Below are 21,736 nucleotides of genomic sequence, written 5' to 3' on the forward strand. Positions count from 1 at the left end.
TTAGTTCAGTTTGGCCCATCTGGTCAGAGAACCTCCCCTATTTCTTCAACTCTAGGAGTTAAACAGGGATATATTTTAGCCCCTTTTCTTTTCTTGATATATATAAATGGCCTTTACCATTTTTTGATAAAATACGGGAAAGACGTACCGAAGATGGGCCAGAGATTGCTCCCAGTACTATTATATGCAGATGACGCCATATTAATTGCCCACACTGCAAATGGTTTACAAGGCTTGTTGGACTTTTTTTAACTTTCATGTTGGATCTTGACCTGAAAGTTAACTATTCTAAGACATTTGTTATGACATGTGGCCCTCGAAATACTAAGTCTACAATATTTACTATGGGAGGCAATATTATTAATAAGGTGAAAAACTTTTGCATTTTGGGAAGGCACGTGAGCTCTTCCATGTTATGGAATACCCATCCTAATTTCAAGAACCAGCAAATGGCGAGGAATATAGAAGCGATTTTTCGTTTCACCCGTAAATTGGGCCATAGACCATCATCCCAGATTGTAACGCTCTATAACTCCAAGTGTGTTTCAGCAGCCCTATTTGGGGCAGGTGTTTGGGGCTATACTACAGTACCTACTCTCCAACGTGTTGAGAACAAATTTATACGTAGGTTATTGATGGTACCTAAGTGTGTGGCAAACATCATCAGCCACGATGAGGTGGGCCAACGTTTCTTAGAGGACATGGTTTCTATTGCCCCTCTCTTGTTGTGGATTAGATGTTGGACGAATCCAGCTGCAAGTCTCGTGCAGGAATGTATTATTGAATGTTTACAGTTGGCCAGATCAAATAGGATTCCTTGGCTTTTGTATTTGCAAATATCTTTTGAAAAGTTAGGGCTCAGCAACATGTTTGAAGAACCACAATCGCTAACCACAAATGCAAATAATCTGTTGAAATCACGCCATCCTGAGCATATTTTAAATATAAGATTCTATAGTTCTTTGAAACTGAAAACTTTTGATTCTTATGCTCAAATTGCTATGGCCTAAAACGTGGAACCCTATCTGGTTCTCGTGCCCAAGAATATATTCTCTCTTAACTTTGTTTAGATTAAATTTGATACATTTTAAGGTGGCCTTCCCTAATCAGTATTTTTGGCAAAAAGATCTACCATCTTGTCCTTGTGATGCAAGATCAAAGCAGAGTACTTCTCACTTCTTTCTTTTCTGAACTCTTTATGCCCCCCCCGCAGAAATGTTTTTATTTGACCACTTTTACGTAAATTAAGACCTATCCACTATAAGGAAGCTCTGATATATTTTCAGAAACTGTCAGAAACTCAAACTTGTTCTCATGTATTACATTTTATTAGATCTGCTACTGCTATTAGGAAACGGTATGAACATCTTGTTACTTATCTACTTTACCACCTATATCCTTTGCATACATTTAGAGAACTTTTCATAATGTGAGAATTGTTATGAATTCGTAAATTTCCACTGGGTAGCAATCTATTTTTAACAACATTTTGAATCGCTTTTATGATCTCATTTATAGTGTGAATTAGTTATGATATTCTGGGTTAATTTTAATATTTTAATATCATATTATATTGGGTTTTTTTTAGAATATGTTCTGGTAATATAAGAATTGTTATGAATTTGCCTATTCTTAGTGGTTAGCAAAATGTATATGTTGCTTGTGATGCTTTTGTGATTTTAGATGGAGTGAGGATTTTTTATATTTTAGTTTATCTAAAATGTTAATATCATATTTTATTGTTTTACGTTTTTAGTAAATGTCGTGGTAAGAATTATCATAAGTTTGTACATCTTTAAGTGGTATTAAGATTATATTTAGTAAACTCTTCTTATTCCTGCAAGGGCAAATTGGATTAGATACATTTAGGTTGTTAAGGTAGTTTATTTATGTTTTGGTATTGGGGTAGTCTATTTAAATTGTTTCTTATTTTGTTGTTTTGCTTTTTAGATATGTTATTTTGTTTGTACTTTTATGGCAATTGCAGAATAAAGATCTTTTGACTGACTGACTGACTGACAGTCAGAAATTGAACTTTGTCAGCAGGAAAAGGATTGTTCGAGTTGGTACAAACTGCAGTTCAACAAATTGGTCTTGACATAGCTAAGTGCATTGGAAATTCGACTGATGGTGCTTTCAACATGCAAGACCAGTGCAATGGACTCAGTACTTGGCTAAGCAAAGAATCCCCAAGCCACATACATGTCTGGTGCTATGCACATGTGTTAAACCTAGTACTTATTGATGTGACACAGGCATCTACAGCCTCCACCTCTCTCTTTGGACTGCTACACTCTTGTGCAGCCTTTCTGCGGGAGTCATATAAAAGGATGGATGTGTGGCGTGAGCTGGCAAAGGATGGTCAGACAGTCCAGATCAACAGAGAAACAAGGTGGTGGGCAAAAGATGCTGCTCTCAAGAAAGTTTTTGGCTCTTTCAATAACCCTGCCAATGCTATGTTTATTGATTTGGTCAAAGTCCTTCATAATATTTCATCTGACAATCTTAGATTTGTTCAAAATGTACGGTGCCAAGCCTTACAATATGCTGAGGGGCTATGCAAATTTCAAACAGTCCTAACAGCCCAATTGTATCTTCGCATTTTTGCATCAACTAGACCTCTGTCTAAGTATCTCCAAACAAGTGGAATAGATATCCTGCAAATACAGAGAATGGTGTCAGACATTATAAAACTTCTTACCACAGATTCCCGCAATTTTTAAACTGTGTACTCTGCTGCCCAAAAATTTGCAGAGTGGGCCAACACAGGCTTAGAAGAAAGTAACTGTGACCAAGACGTATGTAGTAAAGTACCATCTTGCCTGGTATGTTACCCCCATTTTTACTGTATGTGTGTCTGTTTTTGCCTATGTGTCACTGGGATCCTGCTAGCCAGGACCCCAGTGCTCATAAAGTGTGCCCTGAATGTGTTTCCTGTGTGGTGCCTAACTGTATCACTGAGGCTCTGCTAACCAGAACCTCAGTGTTTATGCTCTCTCTGCTTTTAAAATTGTCACTGCAGGCTAGTGACTAATTTTACCAATTCCGATTAGGTACACTGGAACACCCTTATAATGCCCTAGTATATGGTACCTAGGTACCCAGGGTATTGGGGTTCCAGGAGATCCCTCTGGGCTGCAACATTTCTTTTGCCACCCATAGGGAGCTCAGAGAATTCTTACACAGGACTGCCACTGCATCCTGAGTGAAATAACGTCCACGTTATTTCACAGCCATTTTACACTGCACCTAAGTAACTTATAAGTCAACTATATGTCTAACCCTCACTTAGTGAAGGTAAGGTGCAAAGTTACTTAGTGTGAGGGCACCATGGCACTAGCCAAGGTGCCCCCATATTGTTCAGGGCAATTTTCCCGGACTTTGTGAGTGCGAGGACACCACTACACACGTGCACTACATACAGGTCAATACCTATATGTAGCGTCACCATGGTAACTCCGAACATGGCCATGTAACATGTCTAGGATCATGGAATTGTCACCACAATAACATTCCGATATTGGGAGGAAAATTCCATGCATCCCCGGGCGCCAGCATAGAGCCCCGGTACTGCCAAACTAACTTTCTGGGGTTTTCTCTGCAGCTACCGCTCCTGCCAACCCTCAGACAGGTTACTGCCCCCCCTGGGGCCTGGGCAGTCCAGTCCCAGGAAGGCAGAACAAAGGATTTCCTCTGAGTGAGGGTGTTCCACCCTCTCCCTTTGGAAATAGTTGTGAAGGGCCTGAGAGGAGTACCTCTCCTGGTCTCTGGAAATGCTTTGAAGGGCACAGATGGTGTCCTCCTTGCATAAGTCAGTCTACACCAGTTCAGGGATTCCCCCAGCCCTGCTCTGGCGTGAAACTGGACAAAGGAAAGGGGAGTGACCAATCCCCTATCCAGGACCTCCCAGGGGAGGTGCCCAGAGCTCCTCCAGTGTCTCCCAGACCTCTGCCATCCTGGATGCAGAGGTGTGAGGGCACAATGGATAGCTCTGAGTGGCCAGTGCCAGCAGGTGATGTCAGAGACCCCTCCTGATAGGTGCTTACCGTTCTCTGTAGCCAATCCTCCTCTGAGGGCTATTTAGGGTCTCTCCTGTGGGTATCTCACTAGATAACGAGTTCCTCTGCACTTCCCTCTTTGACTTCTGCCAAGGATCTACCACTGACTGCTCCAGGATGCCTGCAAAACCACAACAAAGTATCAAGAAGACTACCAGCAACATTGTAGCGCCTCATCCTGTCGGCTTTCTCGACTGTTTCCTGGTGGTTCATGCTTTGAGGGCTCTCTGCCTTCACCCTGCACCGGAAGACAAGAAGAAATATCCTGTGGGTCGACGGAATCTTCCCCCTGCCAACGCAGGCACCAAACTTCTGCATCACAGGTCCTCTGCGTCCCTACTCATCTTGACGAGTGTGGTCCCTGGAGCACAGGAGCTGGATTCAAGTGTCCCCGACAGTCCAGTGGCCCTTCTGTCCAAATTTGGTGGAGGTGAGTCCTTGCCTCCCCACGCCAGACAGTAATCCTGTGTACTGCGTGAACTGCAGCTGCTAGGGCTTCTGTGCACTTTTACAAGACTTCCTTCGTGCACAGCCTAGCCCAGGTCCCCAGCACTCCGTCCTGCATTGCCCAACTCGCTTAGTTGGACTGTGACTTCGTGGGACTCCCTTTTGTTGTGCTGAGTCGCTAATCGTGCTCAGATTTTCTGAACACCTGTTCAGGTGCTTCTGTGGGTGCTGCCTGCTTCTTCGTGGGCTCTCCATATTGCGGAGCGCCCCCTCTGTCTCCTCCTCCAAGGGGCACCCTCCTGGTCCTTCCTGGGCCCTGGCAGCACCCAAAACCTTCAACTGCAACTCTTGCAACTAGCACGGCTTGTTTGCGGTCTTTCTGCGTGGAAACAACTCTGCATCCTCCAGCACACTTTGGGACATCTTCTGACCAAAGGAGAAGTTCCTGACACCTTCCGTTGTTGCAAAATCTTCAGCTTCTTCCACCCAGAGGCAGTCCTTTTGCACCTTCATCCGGGGTTTTTAGTGGGCTCCTGCCCCCCCGGACACTTGCATGACTCTTGGACTTGGGCCCCTTCCTTTACAGGACCTCAGTTCCAGGAATCCGTCTTCAGTGCTTTGCAGTCAGTTGTTGTCTTTGCAAAATCCCCTATCTCGACTTTACTGTCTTTCTGGGGTAGCAGTGTAACTTTACTCCTACTTTTCAGGGTCTTGGGGTGGGGTATGTTGGACACCCTCAGTGCTTTCTTACACTCCCAGCGACCCTCTACACACTACACTAGGCCTGGGGTCCATTCGTGATTCACATTCCACTTTTGGAGTATATGGTTTGTGTTGCCCCTAGGCCTATTGTCTCCTATTGCATTCTATTGTGTCCTACAGTGTTTGCACTACTTTTCTAACTGTTTACTTACCTGATTTTGGTTTGTGTGTATATTTTGTGTATATTACTTACCTCCTAGGGGAGTATATGCCCTGAGATACCTTCAGCATGTTGTTACTAAAATAAAGTACCTTTATTTTTAGTAACTCTGAGTATTGTGTTTCATATGATATAGTGCTAAGTGATATAAGTGGTATACTAGGAGCTTTGCATGTCTCCTAGTTCAGCCTAAGCTGCTCTGCTATAGCTACCTCTATCAGCCTAAGCTGCTAGAACACCTCTTATCTACTAATAAGGGATAACTGGACCTGGCACAAGGTGTAAGTACCACAAGGTACCCACTATAAGCCAGGCCAGCCTCCTACATTGGTGGTGCAGCTGTGGGATAAGTACTGTAACTGCTTTACCACTTTGTCATTGGTGATTTTCATAAGAAAAACATATACCAAATACTTCAGAATATACACAGTAACTTAAACAGTTTAACTTTCCTTCTCTAAAACTTTCTAAAAAGTTTCAGAAAAGTTTCTGAAAACTTTTTAAAGTTTTCAAAAGTTTGAAAAAGATTTTCTCTGTTCTTTCAAAAGTTCCAAAAGCTTTTTTTTTCTCTCTCTGTCCTAAACCTTTTTTATCATGTCTGCAGTAGAGCTTACTCCCACAGTTGTCCAGGCAACATATGGGAATCTAAACTTTAAAAGTTTGAGGGTCTCTGCATAGAAAGAGGTTTAGCAATTGGAAAGAATACTACAAAAGATCTTCTCCCCAGCCTTCTCCTAGAAAGTGACCAGAACCAGTCTGGCCCATCCCAGGATCAGGAGGTAGAGGAGGGGGGTACCCAGTCAGACTCAGAGGAGTCCCCTGACGTTGCTGGGGAGTGTTCTTCCAAGGACCTGTCAGCTAACAGGCTATCTAGGGACAGTGGTAGTGGGAGAGGTTCACACACTGGTAGGGCACCTTTTACTCCTAAAGGCCAGGTTACTAGAGTCCAGCCAGTTAGGGACCGGTCTCCCTCTGCCAATTCCCACATTTCTTCTATGTCTCACAATTCCCAAGCCCCCCACCCTGAGGATAACTTAATGGAAAGGGAACTCAGAAAGCTGAGGTTGGAAGAGGCCAGGCTTAAGCTAAAACAGCAACGGCTGGCCTTAGACAGATAATCTCTGGATGTGGAAAGGGAAAGGCAGAGGTTGGGGTTAGTTCCCCGTGGTGGCAGCAGCAGTGTTTTTGATAATAATCCTGTTAGAGAACAAGATTCCAGAAACCTGCAGAAGATAGTCCCCCCTTTCAAGGAGGGGGATGCCATTGACAAGTGGTTTGTTGCACTTGAGAGGGCCTGTATGGTACAGTTGGTCCCTAAAAGGCAGTGGGCTGCTATCTTGTGGCTATCTTTCACTGGTAAGGGTAGGGATAGGTTCCTTACTGTCAGAGAAGGTGATGCTAATAACTAATAAGTTTTGAAGGATGCACTCTTGGATGGATTTGACTTAACCACTGAATAATACAGGATTACGTTCAGAGACACCAGAAGAGTCCTCTCAAGACTGGACAGACTTTGTAGACTGTTCAGTGAAGGCCTTGGAGGGTTGGTTACATGGCAGTAAGGTGACTGACTATGAAAGCCTGTATAATCTAATTCTGAGAGAGCATATTATATGTCTGATTTGTTGCACCAATACTTGGTAGACTCAGATCTGACCTCTCCACAAGAATTGGGAAGGAAGGCAGACAAATGGGTCAGAACTAGAGTGAACAGAAAAGTTTATACAGGGGGTGAAAAGGATGGCAAGAATAAGGATGGTAAGTCTTCTGACAAGGGTGGGGACAAAGATAAAAAAACATTCCGAGTGTTCATCATGCCCACAAAAATCCTCTGGGGGTGGTGGGTCCAAATCCTCTTCTTACAATCAGAAAAAGCCTTGGTGTTATTTATGTAAAGTAAAAGGCCATTGGGCAAGTGATGCCACTTGTCCAAAGAATAACACCAAACCTCCCACCACCACAACCCCAACTGCAAATTCTAGTGCCCCTAGTAAAAGCAGTGGTGGTGGGAAGGCTACTACAAATAACCAATCCAAGGGTGTAGCTGGGCTCACTATTGGCATTGTAGTTGGGGTTGTTCTTGTTAGGGAGACCACAGAGGCTGTTTTAGTCTCTGATGGTGGCGTTGACTTTGCACCTTGATTGCTTGTCCCCTTACTATGGGTAACTACAAGCAACTACCCCTAATTAACGGTGTTGAGGTTGAGGCCTACAGGGACACAGGAGCCAGTGTAACTATGGTTATAGAGAAACTGGTTCACCCTGATCAAAACCTACTTGGTCAGCAGTACTTGCTCACAATAACACACTTAGCCACCCCATGGCTGTTGTGAATCTCAACTGGGGGGGTTACTGGTCCAAAGAAAGTTGTGGTAGCCTCTGAATCACCTGTAGGTTGCTTATTAGGCAATGATTTGGAGACATCAGCTTGGGCTGAAGTGGAATTGGAGGCTCATGCAGCAATGCTGGGCATTCCTGGGCATATTTTTGCTTTAACAAGGGCTCAAGCCAAGAAGCAAAAAGAACAGGTAAACTTGGATCCTGGAACAATGGACCAAGTGCTCCCAAAAGCTAGGGGTGGGAAGGGTAAATCCTTGCCCACCATCCATCCCTCACCAGAAGATTCTGCTTTTGAGGAAGAGGAATCCTCTCCCTGTGAAGAACCTCCACCAGATGAGCTGGCAGCAGACACTGCTGAGCTTTTGGGTGGAGGGGGGCCTGCTATGGAAGAGCTGAGTGTGGCACAGCAGACCTGTCCCACACTAGAGGGTTTGAGACAACAAGCCGTCAAACAGCAGAATGGGGATGTCAGTGATAGCCATAAGGTGTATTGGGAAGACAACCTCTTGTAAGCTGAGTCAAGGGACCCTAAACCTGGAGCTGCCAGGAGATTGGTCATCCCTTTGCAATACAGAGAGTTCCTTCTTACCTTGGCATATGACATTCCTTTGGCTGGGCATTTGGGCCAAATTAAAACTTGGGACAGGCTTGTTCCCCTGTTTCACTGGCCTCATATGTCAGAGGACACCAAAGAGTTTTGTCGCTCTTGTGTGACCTGCCAAGCCAGTGGCAAAACTGGTGGCACTCCAAAGGCCCCCTTAATCCCACTCCCAGTGGTTGGGGTGCCCTTTGAAAGGGTAGGGGTTGACATAGTTGGCCCCCTAGACCCTCCAACAGCTTGAGGCAATAGGTTTATCCTTGTGGTAGTGGACCATGCCACTAGGTATCCTGAAGCCATCCCCTTAACAACCACTACAGCTCCTACAGTGGCAAAGGCCCTCCTGGGAATCTTTTCCAGGGTGGGTTTTCCTAAGGACGTGGTGTCAGACAGAGGTAGTAACTTCATGTCTGCAAAACTCAAAGCAATGTGGAAGGAGTGTGGTGTAGCATACAAGTTCACTACTCCTTATCATCCACAAACAAATGGTCTGGTTGAGAGGTTTAATAAAACTCTCAAAGGTATGATAATGGGGCTCCCTGAAAAATTCAGAAGGAAATGGGATGTCCTGTTACCTTGCCTCCTTTTTGCTTACAGGGAGGTACCCCAAAAAGGAGTGGGCTTTAGCCCCTTTGAACTCCTCTTTGGTCACCCTGTGAGAGATCTCCTTGCACTTGTTAAGGAGGGTTGGGAACAACCTTTAAAAGCTCCTAAACAGGACATTGTGGATTATGTACTTGGCCTAAGATCAAGAATGGCTGAGTACATGAAAACACCAGTAAAAAACTTCTGGCCAGCCAGGAGCTGCAAAAGCAGTGGCATGACCAGAAGACTGTCCTGACCAAGTACCACCCAGGACAGAAGGTGTGGGTATTGGAGCCTGTGGCCCCAAGAGCACTTCAGGACAAATGGAGTGGACCCCATCTAATTGTAGAGAAAAGGGTGATGTTACCTACTTGGTAGACCTGGGCACTACTAGGAGTCCCCTTAGGGTGCTCCATGTCAACCGCCTAAAACCCTATTATGACAGGGCTGATCTCACCCTGCTCATGGCAACTGATGAGGGACAGGAAGAAGAGAGTGACCCTCTCCCTGATATCTTCTCCACCACTGAAGCTGATGGCTTAGTGGAGGGGGTAGTACTTGCAGATTGTCTTACTGCAGAGCAGAAAGATAAATGTGTAAATCTTTTAAGTCAGTTTTCTGAACTCTTCTCACTGATACCAGGTACCACTACTTGGAGTGAGCATACAATCAACACTGGAGACAGTTTACCTGTCAAAAGTATGATTTATAGGCAGCCTGACCATCTCAGAGACTGCATTAAACAAGAGGTTCAGAAAATGTTAGACTTAGGAGTGATTGAGCCTTCAGAAAGCCCATGGGCTAGCCAAGTGGTGATGGTTCCAAAACCTCACAGTAAAGATGGAAAAAGAGAGATGGGGTTTTGTGTTGACTATAGAGGGCTTTACCAAGTAGCCAAGACAGATGCTCACCCTATACCCAGGTCAGATGGGCTGATTTATACACTGCCTTCTGCCAAGTATCTGAGCACTTTTGACTTAACTGCAGGGTATTGGCAGATTAAGTTATCAGAAGATGCAAAACCTAAAACTTCATTCTCAACCACTGGAGGGCACTATCAATTCACTGTGATGCCCTTTGGTCTGAAGAATGCACCTGCCACTTTTCAAAGGTTGATGAACACAGTCCTGCAAGGGTTGGAAGCTTTTAGTGCAGCATATCTGGATGATATAGCTGTCTTTAGCTCCACCTGGGATGATCACCTGGTCAACCTGTGGAAAGTTTTAGAGGCCCTCCAAAAGGCAGGCCTCACTATCAAGGCCTCAAAGTGCCAGATAGGGCAGGGGGAAGTGGTTTATCTGGGCCACCTGGTAGGTGGGGAACAGATTGCACCACTGCAGGGGAAGATCCAGACCATTATGGAATGGGCTCCCCCGACAACTCAAACCCAGGTGGGAGCCTTTTTAGGCCTCCCCGGGTACTATAGGAGTTCCATTAAGAATTATGGCTCCATTGCAGCTCCTCTTAATGACCTCACTAGTAAAAAGATGCCTAAAAAGGTATTATGGACAGCTAGCTGTCAGAAAGCTTTTGAGGAGCTCAAACAGGCCATGTGCTCTGTTCCTGTCCTAAAAAGCCCTTGCTATTCCAAAAAGTTCATAGTCCAGACTGATGCTTCTAAATTGGGGGTTGGGGCAGTGCTAGCACAGATTAATACTGAGGGCCAGGATCAACCTATTGCTTTTATTAGCAGGAGGTTAACCCCTAGAGAAAAGCGTTGCTCTGCCACAGAGAGGGAGGAGGCCTTTCCTGTGGTCTGGGCACTGAAAACGTTGAGACCATACCTGTTTGGTACTCACTTTATTGTTTAGACAGACCACAAATGTCTACTTTGGCTAAAACAAATGAAAGGTGAAAACCCTAAATTGTTGAGGTGGTCCATATCCCTATAGGGAATGGACTATACAGTGGAACATAGACCTGGGAGTACCCACTCCAATGCAGATGGACTCTCCAGATATTTCTACTTAGACAATGAAGACTCATCTGGGCAAGGTTAGCCTTATTGTCCCTCGTTTGGGGGGGGGGGGTTGTGTAGGAAAGTACCATCTTGCCTGACATGTTACCCCCATTTGTACTGTATGTATGTTGGTTTTTTCCTATGTGTCACTGGGATCCTGCTAGCCAGGACCCCAGTGCTCATAAAGTGTGCCCTGTCTGTGTTCCCTGTGTGGTGCCTAACTGTATCACTGAGGCTCTGCTAACCAGAACCTCAGTGTTTATGCTCTCTCTGCTTTTAAAATTGTCACTGCAGGCTAGTGACTAATTTTACCAATTCTGATTAGGCACACTGGAACACCCTTATAATTCCCTAGTATATGATACCTAGGTACCCAGGGTATTGGGGTTCCAGGAGATCCCTCTGGGCAGCAGCATTTCTTTTGCCACCTATAGGGAGCTCAGACAATTCTTACACAGGACTGCCACTGCAGATTGAGTGAAATAACGTCCACGTTATTTCACAGCCATTTTACACTGCACTTAAGTAACTTATAAGTCAACTATATGTCTAACCCTCACTTAGTGAAGGTTAGGTGCAAAGTTACTTAGTGTGAGGGCACCCTGGCACTATCCAAGGTGCCCCCACATTGTTTAGGGCAATTTCCCCTTACTTTGTGAGTGCGGGGACACCATTACACGTGTGCACTACATATAGGTCAATACCTATATGTAGCGTCACCATGGTAATGCCGAACATGGCCATGTAACATGTCTAGGATCATGGAATTGTCACCCCAATACCATTCTGGTATTGGGGGGAACAATTCCATGCATCCCCAGGGCTCCAGCACAGAGCCCGGGTACTGCCAAACTAACTTTCCAGGGTTTTCTCTGCAGCTACCACTGCTGCCAACCCTCAGACAGGTTTCTGCCCCCCTTGGGCCTGGGCAGCCCAGTCCCATGAAGGCAGAACAAAGGATATCCTCGGAGCGAGGGTGTTCCACCCTCTCCCTTTGGAAACAGGAGGGAAGGGCCTGAGAGGAGAAACCTCTTCTGGCCGCTGGAAATGTTTTGAACGGCACAGATGGTGCCCTCCTTGCATAAGCCAGTCTGCACTGGTTCAGGGATCCCCCCAGCCCTGCTCTGGCGCAAAACTGTATAAAGGCAAGGGGAGTGACCACTCCCCTGACCAACACCTCCCAGGGGAGGTACCCAGAGCTCCTCCAGTGTGCCGCAGACCTCTGCCATCTTGGATGCAGAGGTGTGAGGGCACAATGGATAGCTCTGAGTGGCCAGTGCCAGCAGGTGACATCAGAGACCGCTCCTGATAGGTGCTTACCTTTCTCTGTAGCCATTCCTCCTCTGAGGGCTATTTAGGGTCTCTCCTCTGAGTATCTCACTAGATAACGAATGCAAGAGCTCACCAGAGTTCCTCTGCACTTCCGTCTTCGACTTCTGCCAAGGATCGACTGCTGACTACTCCAGGACGCCTGTAAAACCGCAACAAAGTAGCAAGAAGACTACCAGTAACATTGTAGCACCTCATCCTGCCGGCTTTCTCGACTGTTTCCTGGTGGTGCATGCTCTGAGGGATGTCTGCCTTCACCCTGCACTGGAAGCCAAGAAGAAATCTCCCGTGGGTCGACGGAATCTTCCCCCTGCCATCGCAGGCACCAAACTTCTGCATCACCAGTCCTCTGTGTCCCCTCTCATCTTGACGAGCGTGTTCCCTGGAACACAGGAACTGGATTCAAGTGTCCCCGACAGTCCAGTGGCCCTTCTGTCCAAATTAGGTGGAGGTAAGTCCTTGCCTCCCCATGCCAGACAGTAATCCTGTGTACTACCTGAACTGTAGCTGCTAGGGCTTCTGTGCACTTTTGCAAGACTTATTTTGTGCACAGCCTAGCCCAGATCCCCAACACTCCGTCCCGCATTGCCCAACTCGCTGAGTTGGGCTCTGACTTTGTGGGACTCCCTTTTGTTGTGCTGAGTCGAACGGCATGCTCAGATCTTCCGAATGCGAGTTCAGGTGCTTCTGCGGGTGCTGCCTGCTTCTGCATAGGCTCTCCGTGTTGCTGAGCGCCCCCTCTGTCTCCTCCTCCAAAGGGCACCCTCCTGGTCCTTTCAGGACCCTGGCAGCACCCAAAACCTTCAACCACGACTCTTGCAGCTAGCAAGGCTTGTTTGTGGGTTTTTTGCGTGGAAACAACTCTGCATCCTCCAGCACACCGTGGGACATCGTCTGACCAAAGGAGAAGTTCCTGACACCTTCCGTTGTTGCAGAATCTTTGGCTTCTTCCACCTATAGGCAGCCCTTTTGCATCTTCATCTGGGATTTAGTGGGCTCCTGCCCCTCCTGGAGACTTGTGTGACTCTTGGACTTGGGCCCTTCCTTTACAGGTCCTCAGGTCCAGGAATCCATCTTCAGTGCTTTGCAGTCAGTTGTTGTCTTTGCAGAATCCCCTATCTCGACTTTACTGTCTTTCTTGGGTAGTCAGGCAACTTTACTCCTACTTTTCTGGGTCTTGGGGTGGGATATCTTGGACACCCTTGGTGTTTTCTTACACTCCCAGAGACCCTCTACACACTATCGTAGGCCTGGGGTCCATTTGTGGTTCGCATTCCACTTTTGGAGTATATGGTTTGTGTTGCCCCTAGGGCTGTTGTCTCCTATTGCATTCTATTGTGTCCTACAGTGTTTGCACTACTTTTCTAACTGTTTACTTACCTGATTTTGGTTTGTGTGTATATTTTGTGTATATTACTTACCTCCTAAAGGAGTATATCCTCTGAGATACTTTTAGCATATTGTCACTAAAATAAAGTACCTTTATTTTTAGTAACTCTGAGTATTGTGTTTCTTATGATATAGTGCTAAGTGATATAAGTGGTATAGTGGGAGCTTTGCATGTCTCCTAGTTCAGCCTAAGCTGCTCTGCTACAGCTACCTCTATCAGCCTAAGCTGCTAGAACTCCTCTAATCTACTAATAAGGGATAACTGGACCTGGCACAAGGTGTAAGTACCACAAGGTACCCACTATAAGCCAGGCCATCCTCCTACAACGTACAAATGGTACTTCCTGAAGGGAGGGTGTCCTTCAAAAAGATGCCTGGGATGAGCACAAAGGATGAGCCTATAACCTTAGCTAAAGATAGATTTCGTATTGGGCTGTACAATACAGTAGTGGACATGGTTATTCAAAGTCTGACCCATTTAACTTTGGCAGCATATATAGCATTACTGGACCCAAAGAACTTCAATCAGAGTCTCCCAGGCAATGTGCTTGTGAAACTTTGTTCCTTGCTGTAAAACATAGATAGCTCCATAAATGTGCAGACTTTGCAGGAAGAACTTTTGCTGCTAAATGGGCAAATGTAAAAAGTACACTACCTGAAGAGTATGACAGGGAAGGCCAGACTAATGAAGACCCATAACTGCAATTAGAAGGATTTGACCAAGAACCCGAGGCTGGACCTACAAAGTGGAATACTTGCCATGACTGTGCTGTCTGTTGTTACTCTATCTTGAAAATTACCTGCTTTTCAGCAGTGCCTACCAGCATTTGTATTTGGCATACAAATATGTCTTGACCTTATCCTGTACACCAGTAGCCTGTGAGAGAAGTCTTTCTAAACTTAAATGCATCAAAACCTGCCTAAGAAACCAAATTGGTCAGGAAAACCTTGAAGCCTTTATGCTCATGAAGTTGAATGGAATGTGCTTTCTCAGTTGAAAAACAATGACATTATAGACGTAGTTGCAAAAAAAAGTGTATTGCTGCAGGAACTCTTGATTGAGTAATGCACAGTCTCTCCACTGCCCAGACATAAAAGCAGCAACATATGTGAATAAAACTGTGTTTTTCTGTATATGAACATCAACTGCTGGCTTTGGTCAAATTTACTACTAGATTGTACAGACACATTTGCTTTAGCATTCTTTAAACCATAGACTTCTTTTTCCTCGTTTGTGAATTCAAAAGATTTATCAGAATAATTGATATGAGAAGCCACACTGATTTCAAAGCTGCTCTTTTTACCAAGCAACACTCAGTCCTCTGGAGAAGGCCCAGTGAAGAGTTTGGCTGGAAGCTGCAAATGTTTAGGTAAAAAAAATGCATATACTACAAGAATTGGATGTTATGTATGTTGCTCAGTTTTGCATAATTTCTTTTTTATTATTACTTTTTTTCTGTTGGTACAGGTTAAATTTTTCAGAGCATCTGCAATTAATTTGAACAAGAGAAGTATCTATATGAATGTTGAGGAAAGTAATGAGAATCACTTTAGTCCTGTGCAGACAGCCTAGTGAGGACTTTGGACAACAGGTACATACATTCAGGTAAATGGCAGCAAATTATGCTGGCTTGAGATATTTTTTTCATTTTCTGGGAATATCCTTTGGTAGGTCCTAATCAAGTGTTGTTTTCTTTCTACAGGTTCTTTTCTCTACTAGCCCACTCCTCGTTCCCAAGTGAAAGAGGACCTGACAAAAATCCACAGAAATTTCAAATGCACTCTAGCCCTTCAGGTATAATCCTGTGAAATACTCTGGAGAAAAGATCCTTACTTTAAGAAAAAAATCAGGAGCTACATTATACGTTTCTGAGGTTTTGTAAGGGTACTTTCTGCAGGTGACATTTAGATATTGTTTTTGCTGTTTCTCTAATGTTGCAGTTCTGTTTTCTGGAGTCCTACACAGTGAAGCTGACCAAGAGTATTACTGATATGAATGCAAGAGCTTTTGGTGCTGAGACAATCTAGCCTTGCAGAGAAAGGCCAGTGAAAACAGTGGACAAGCATTTGTACGCCCAGTTAAAAGACTAGACATTGGGCCTCATTCCGACCCTGGCGGTCCTTGACCGCCAGGGCCGGGGTCGGCGGGAGCACCGCCAACAGGCTGGCGGTGCTCCTAAGGGCATTCTGACCGCAGCGGTTTGGCCGCGGTCAGACATGGAAAACCGGCGGTCTCCCGCCGGTTTTCCGCTGCCCTGAGGAATCCCACATGGCGGCGTAGCTTGCTGCGCCGCCATGGGGGATTCCGACCCCCTCACCGCCAACAGGATGGCGGTGAGGGGTGTCGTGGGGCCCCTGGGGGCCCCTGCATTGCCCATGCCAATGGCATGGGCACTGCAGGGGCCCCCGTAAGAGGGCCCCACTGAGAATTTCAGTGTCTGCATAGCAGACACTGAAATTCGCGACGGGTGCTACTGCACCCGTCGCACACTTCGCACTCCGCCGGCTCCGTTCGGAGCCGGCTTCCTCGTGGGAAGGGGTTTCCCGCTGGGCTGGCGGGCGGCCTTCTGGCAGTCGCCCGCCAGCCCAGCGGGAAACACAGAATAACTGCGGCGGTCTTCTGACCGCGCAGCGGTATTCTGGTGGCTCCCGCCGGCACCGCAGTTACCGCGGCCGGCGGGAGTCGGAATGACCCTCATTGTGATAGATCTAGATTTCTTGCTTCGGAATTACTAAAGTATATTTTTGTTGTCCCTAATCAGATATATATTATTTGTGGCCTTGCAGGTTCTGTTTTCTACAATGTCTCCTCTATTTACCAGGGAAAGGAAAGGATGCTCAGAAATTTCCAATCCACTCTAGCCCTATAGAAATGTTCCTGCAATTATGTAGGACAAAATCTGCATACTTTTAGGTAAAAAAAAATAAAAAAAATGTGAGTGGGAATAACTGTATATATCTGTGAATTTGTTAAGCACTTTTGGTGCTGGTGTCATTTCTCTTCCTCTTTATATTACAGGTTCTCTTCTCTCCCAGTAAATTAGGAGGAAGGAATAACTCACTGGAAATAGAAAGGTGTTGCAAACTAGACTTGCAGGTAAAATGATAGATTTTATCTTTTTTTTTATTTTTTATCTGCAACATCTCTTTTATGTATGGGTAAAAAGTAAACCTACTCTGTTTATTTTTGTTGCAGGTTATGTTCCCCAAAGTCCCTTCATTGTGAATTGGCTGGAGAAGAACTCATGAGCGTTTAAGACCTGTTCTTTCTGTGTCATTGTAGGTTCTGTTCCCAGATATCCTGACTTAACCCTTTCCCATTTGACTGTGTGTGAGATTTCTGATTTGTATAATGATCAGTGTCCAGCAGAAAGTTGTTTGAGAATGGGTATCTTTCCACCTTGTGCAAGATGTTTAATCTTCAAGTAAGTATTAACAAAGGTATTATTTTTTTCAGCACCAGTCAGGAGATGTTCCAGAAAATACTTTGTCAAAATCTACATAAATGTGGGTTAAAATCAGACTTTTGAGGGCACTAGATTTTGTTAATATTGGGGAGCTTTAGACTCTGTTTTCCATAGGTGACTTATACATGTTTTTTTTTTCTCTCTTTCTCTCTGTTATTGTAGGTTTGATTCTCAGAGGCCCAACCAACTGGACCATAGAAGAGCTAGCACAGCCAAGTCTTTGAGCAACAGTATTTGCGTTCAGGAAAAAGGGCAACATTTGTGAGGCACCTAGATTTCATTTCTTGTGAGTGTTTTGCTAAATGTTTTTATGGCTGATATGCAAAATGTTTGACATTAAAGGTACTATTCTCCAAGGAAGAGGTCCACAGCTGCTCTTTCTCTTATCTTTGAATATTACATGTTCTATTCTCAGAGATTCGCGTCTAACCCGTTCCCCTTGACTTTGCACTAGAATTCTGATGTATGTGATGATCAGAGTCAAGGCCATAGCTAGTTGGGAAAGTGTATCTAACTACACTGTGCACAGTGTTAAGAATGCATTTAAGTATTCCGTTTTCAGAACTGCAGTGCTCCTAGTCTTCACCAATGTTACTGGCTCTATAAGCTATAAAATGCTTAATTTCATAAACATTTCACTAAAAATGAGACCTCTGAGAGTCACCAAATGGTATTTCATTAAAAGCGTATGCCGCTCGAATGTGGGCCACTTTTTTTTGGGATCCAAATCTGATCCTAGACACTACCCATATACTAAAATAGTGGAATGCTTTAGAAGGCTGGCCTGGTTTGTAGTGGGTACCTAAGGTACTTATACCTTATAGCAGGTCCAGTTTTCTCGTATTAGTGAAATGTAGGCAGTGTCTAGAAGTCAGGCTTTCTAGAGGTAGCTGTAGGCAGAGCAGCCGGGTCTGAACTAGGAGACATGCAGAGCTCTTGCAATACCACTGTAGTCACACAGTACTTCCACACAAGAAAGACAATACTCAGTGTTACAAAAAAGCAAAAGGTACTTTATTTTAGTGACACAATGCTAAAAATATCTTAGAGGCTATACTCCCTCAGGAGGTAAGTATTATACATAAACTATACACTAGTAACCAAAATTAGGTAAATAAACAGTCATAAAATTGTGCAAATAGTGAAAATCACCATAGGTTACAACGGGAATAGGGTGAACACAAACCATGTACTAAAATAGTAGAATGCAAATGTCGGTTTCCAACCTAGGCAAGAGTAGTGTGTAGAGGGACACTGGGAGTGTAAGAAAGCACCAAAGGTAAGTGAGGTACCCCACCCCAGAGCCCAGGAAAACAGGAGTAAAGTACAGCAAGTTTCCTCAGAACACATTATAAGTCGTGATAAAGAATTATGCAAAACACAAGTAAGACTGCAAGACACCAATGATGGATTCCTGGCCGTGAAGACCTCTGGAGAGAGGAGACCAAGTCCAAGAACAGCTGAAGAGTCCAGGAGTAACAGGAGCCCCTGCTAACCCGGATGAATGTGCAAAAGTGAAACCTCCGGTTGGAAAAAAAAGTCAGAAATGCACCAAAGAAGACAGCTGTGGGTTCCTGTTTGGTGCAAGAGATGTCCCTCGTCGAGTAGATGAATAGAGGCTGGTTTTCATCGTTGGAATCCGCCAAGAGTCCTTGGCTCACGCAAGAGACTCATTTGGTGGGAAAAGGCACTCCCGGGGTCCAGGAGGGACCTGGAGGTCCAAACTCGGACTGAGAAGACAGAGGGGGCTCTCATTACTTCAGAAAGCCCTCAAAAGACCAGGTAGCACCCACAGCAGTCCCAGGACATGGGGACAAATGAGTTGCAGATCTCAGTCATCACAGCACTACACAAAGAGATCCCTCTCCGCCGGAGTACAACTCAGGGAGCTGAGAGTAGCAGGATAGGGTGCTGAAGACCTAGGCTAGAAAGTGCACAAATGATTCCTTGGAGAAGTGCACAGAAGCCCTATGAGCTGCAAAACATGAGGTGCAGAGGGGTACTGTCTGGCACGGGGAAGTAAGCTCCACCAAATTTGGACAGTAGGACCTTTGGACAGTCAGGGTCACTTTGGTCCACCACCTGTGTTCCAGGATCCATGCTCATTGTCAGGAGAGGAGACACAGAATACCAGTCATCCTTGCAGAGAGGTGCCTGCTGAAGCAAGGAATTCCATCACTCCACTGGAGATTCCTTCGGTTCTTCTGGTGCAGGATGAAGACAGGCAGTCCTCGGAGCGTGCATGACATGGAAACTGTTTCAGTTGCTGGCAGCAGCTAGAGGTGCAGTAGCCGTCTTGGATACGTTGTTGCAAGTTGTAGAGTTCCTGGAGCGGTTTTGCATTTGATCTGATGGTAGAAGGTGAAGCACAGGATGCAGAGGATTCCTGCTGGAGTATTGTTATCCGAATCAGAGGAAACACCCACAGGAGAGACCCTAACTAGCTCTGAGAGGGGGATTGGTCACCTTGTCATGTAGCTTCTCATTATTCCAATGAGACTACTGGATTTGGGAGGCAGAATCACCTGTCTGAACCCGCACCATGTGACACCTGTCGGCCTAATCCGGGTTTTGTTCTGGTTAACTAGCAGTGCCTCATCTCCACCTAAGAGCAGGGAGGATTGGGGCAACCGGGCGCATGACATAAATGACTCCTTAGGGGAATCGTGGTCACTCAGATCTCATCCATTTCTCTCAGTTAAATTAGTCTCATATATGCAAGGGCAATCAGAGGCAGAGAATACTTCAATCAGGTTTTATTGAAGTAACTGCATCTTAGAAAATAATAAAAGTATTGCAATAGCTAGGACGATGAAGCTCAATAAGAGTAAGACTGTGACAAGGAGGGTAAAACACAAGAATAACGCTACCATTGTGTCACTAAGACTCTGAAGGATAGTTCCTACCTAGGCTATGTTAGAGCACATCATGTTAAGCTCTAATTCTGCCCTTCAGGTTCCCCCTGGGAATATATCATCCCTCATACTTGAGCAGGAAGCCTGTGGTCTACATAAGCAGCTGCAGCAAAGCAATTAGCAATCAGCATTCAGCCATGGTCATCTGACTGGAATTTCCCTCTAATGTACATGGGTCAAAGTAGTGTTTTTTTAAGAAAACAGCTGATGTTCCAAGAATGGATCCCCACGTAAGAGTGTGTATGTTTCTGTGAACATTGGATACAAAGTGCACCACTTTTGCCGCAACATATCTTACTGCAGCCTTGAGAAAAGCACAGAGTGAAAGAAATGTAATGTTTAAGAACACAGTGCTGACCTAGGCGAAGAACAGCTAGACAGAGAAAAATAAAACAAGACCGCAAATGTGGCTGTAGTTAAAATGATAAAAAAAAAGCTGAATAAAATATATCTAGGTCAAAGTGCACAGCAGCAGGCCTAGTGTGCTAAAATAACGTGTATAAAACAAGAATTAAAATGACTACGCAACACCCTTCCCTTGCTGGTTTAAAGGTGGTTCAAAGCCTAATTATATAAAAGCTACTAAAATTCATCCTAAGGCATATATATTGGAATGTCAGTAATGACAAGTTAAAAGACACTTGAGCATGTATTAAAAGGACAATTTAAAATGTTAATTGTGGTGTCAAGAAAAGCAAAAATGTCAAAAGCCAGAGTCATTTTTAAAATCGCCAATTGAATCTGCAATAATTGAATACCGGAAATCTTCCATTTCGGCAGGTGGTAAAGTAGGAAGTTCATCGCCAAGGGAAACCAAGGAGCATTTGTGTTCCAAAGCCTGAGCAAGCATTCCATGGTGTGCCCACCAGCGTGTTTAGAGCTGCATGATCCACAAAGGGCAACTCATAACCAGCTTCCCGTAGCAAATGCACCCTCAACACGCATGTCTGGTAATGAGCTCTCAGCGTGAACATCAACAGATCAGCGTCCAATGAAAGCAAGCACTTCATAGAAAGACAAACTTTTAGTGCACATTCAAAAGAGCACCAGAGGCACTGAAACACAGGCTGCACGCAGCAAAACTGGTCAGAATGACAGAGACCAGTCACACTCCAATTGCTCCAGGAGTGATGCTCCAAAGTACTGCATCATGCGTTCACAACACAGCTGCGCTGGTGGAATCACTTTCAGTCCTCGGTGTTGTAAAGGGACGGCCATTGAACAGAAAAAGTGGCAATAGCAAGAAGCCACCTATTATTGTCAAAGTTATCGGAAATCCCCCCAAAATACTGGAATATATTGAGTGAATGGCTAAAGGTATTAAGCCAATTATAGAGGAGAAGGTGTGAATGAAACCAGAACCAGCAGCCTTAAAGAAATGTGCGATTCCAGTGGTACTAGATGCATTAAATATCCATCCCACTAGTTCACCAAAGTGTCTTGGAAAGTTAGTATTAAAAAGGGGCTGTATCTCTTTGGATGACCTCACAACCTGAAGCGCATTGGTCTTGCATGCAGATGTAAGTACCACATGTTTTAGAAACAATAAAGCCTTGAGTCTGCTCAACTAGTTAACATTCACATTTGAAGTTGCGATATGGGGCCAAATCTCAGCAACTTACCTCTACTGTGTAGGAGAAAAAAGTACATTCCAAAAGCATGTAACAGTTTTGGAGACCGAAACAACATAAACTATTGAGGCTCGCATCCCACAACAGCTCTCACT

This window comes from Pleurodeles waltl, chromosome 3_1, assembly GCF_031143425.1.
Source record: "Pleurodeles waltl isolate 20211129_DDA chromosome 3_1, aPleWal1.hap1.20221129, whole genome shotgun sequence".
Taxonomy (NCBI): Eukaryota; Metazoa; Chordata; class Amphibia; order Caudata; family Salamandridae; genus Pleurodeles; species Pleurodeles waltl.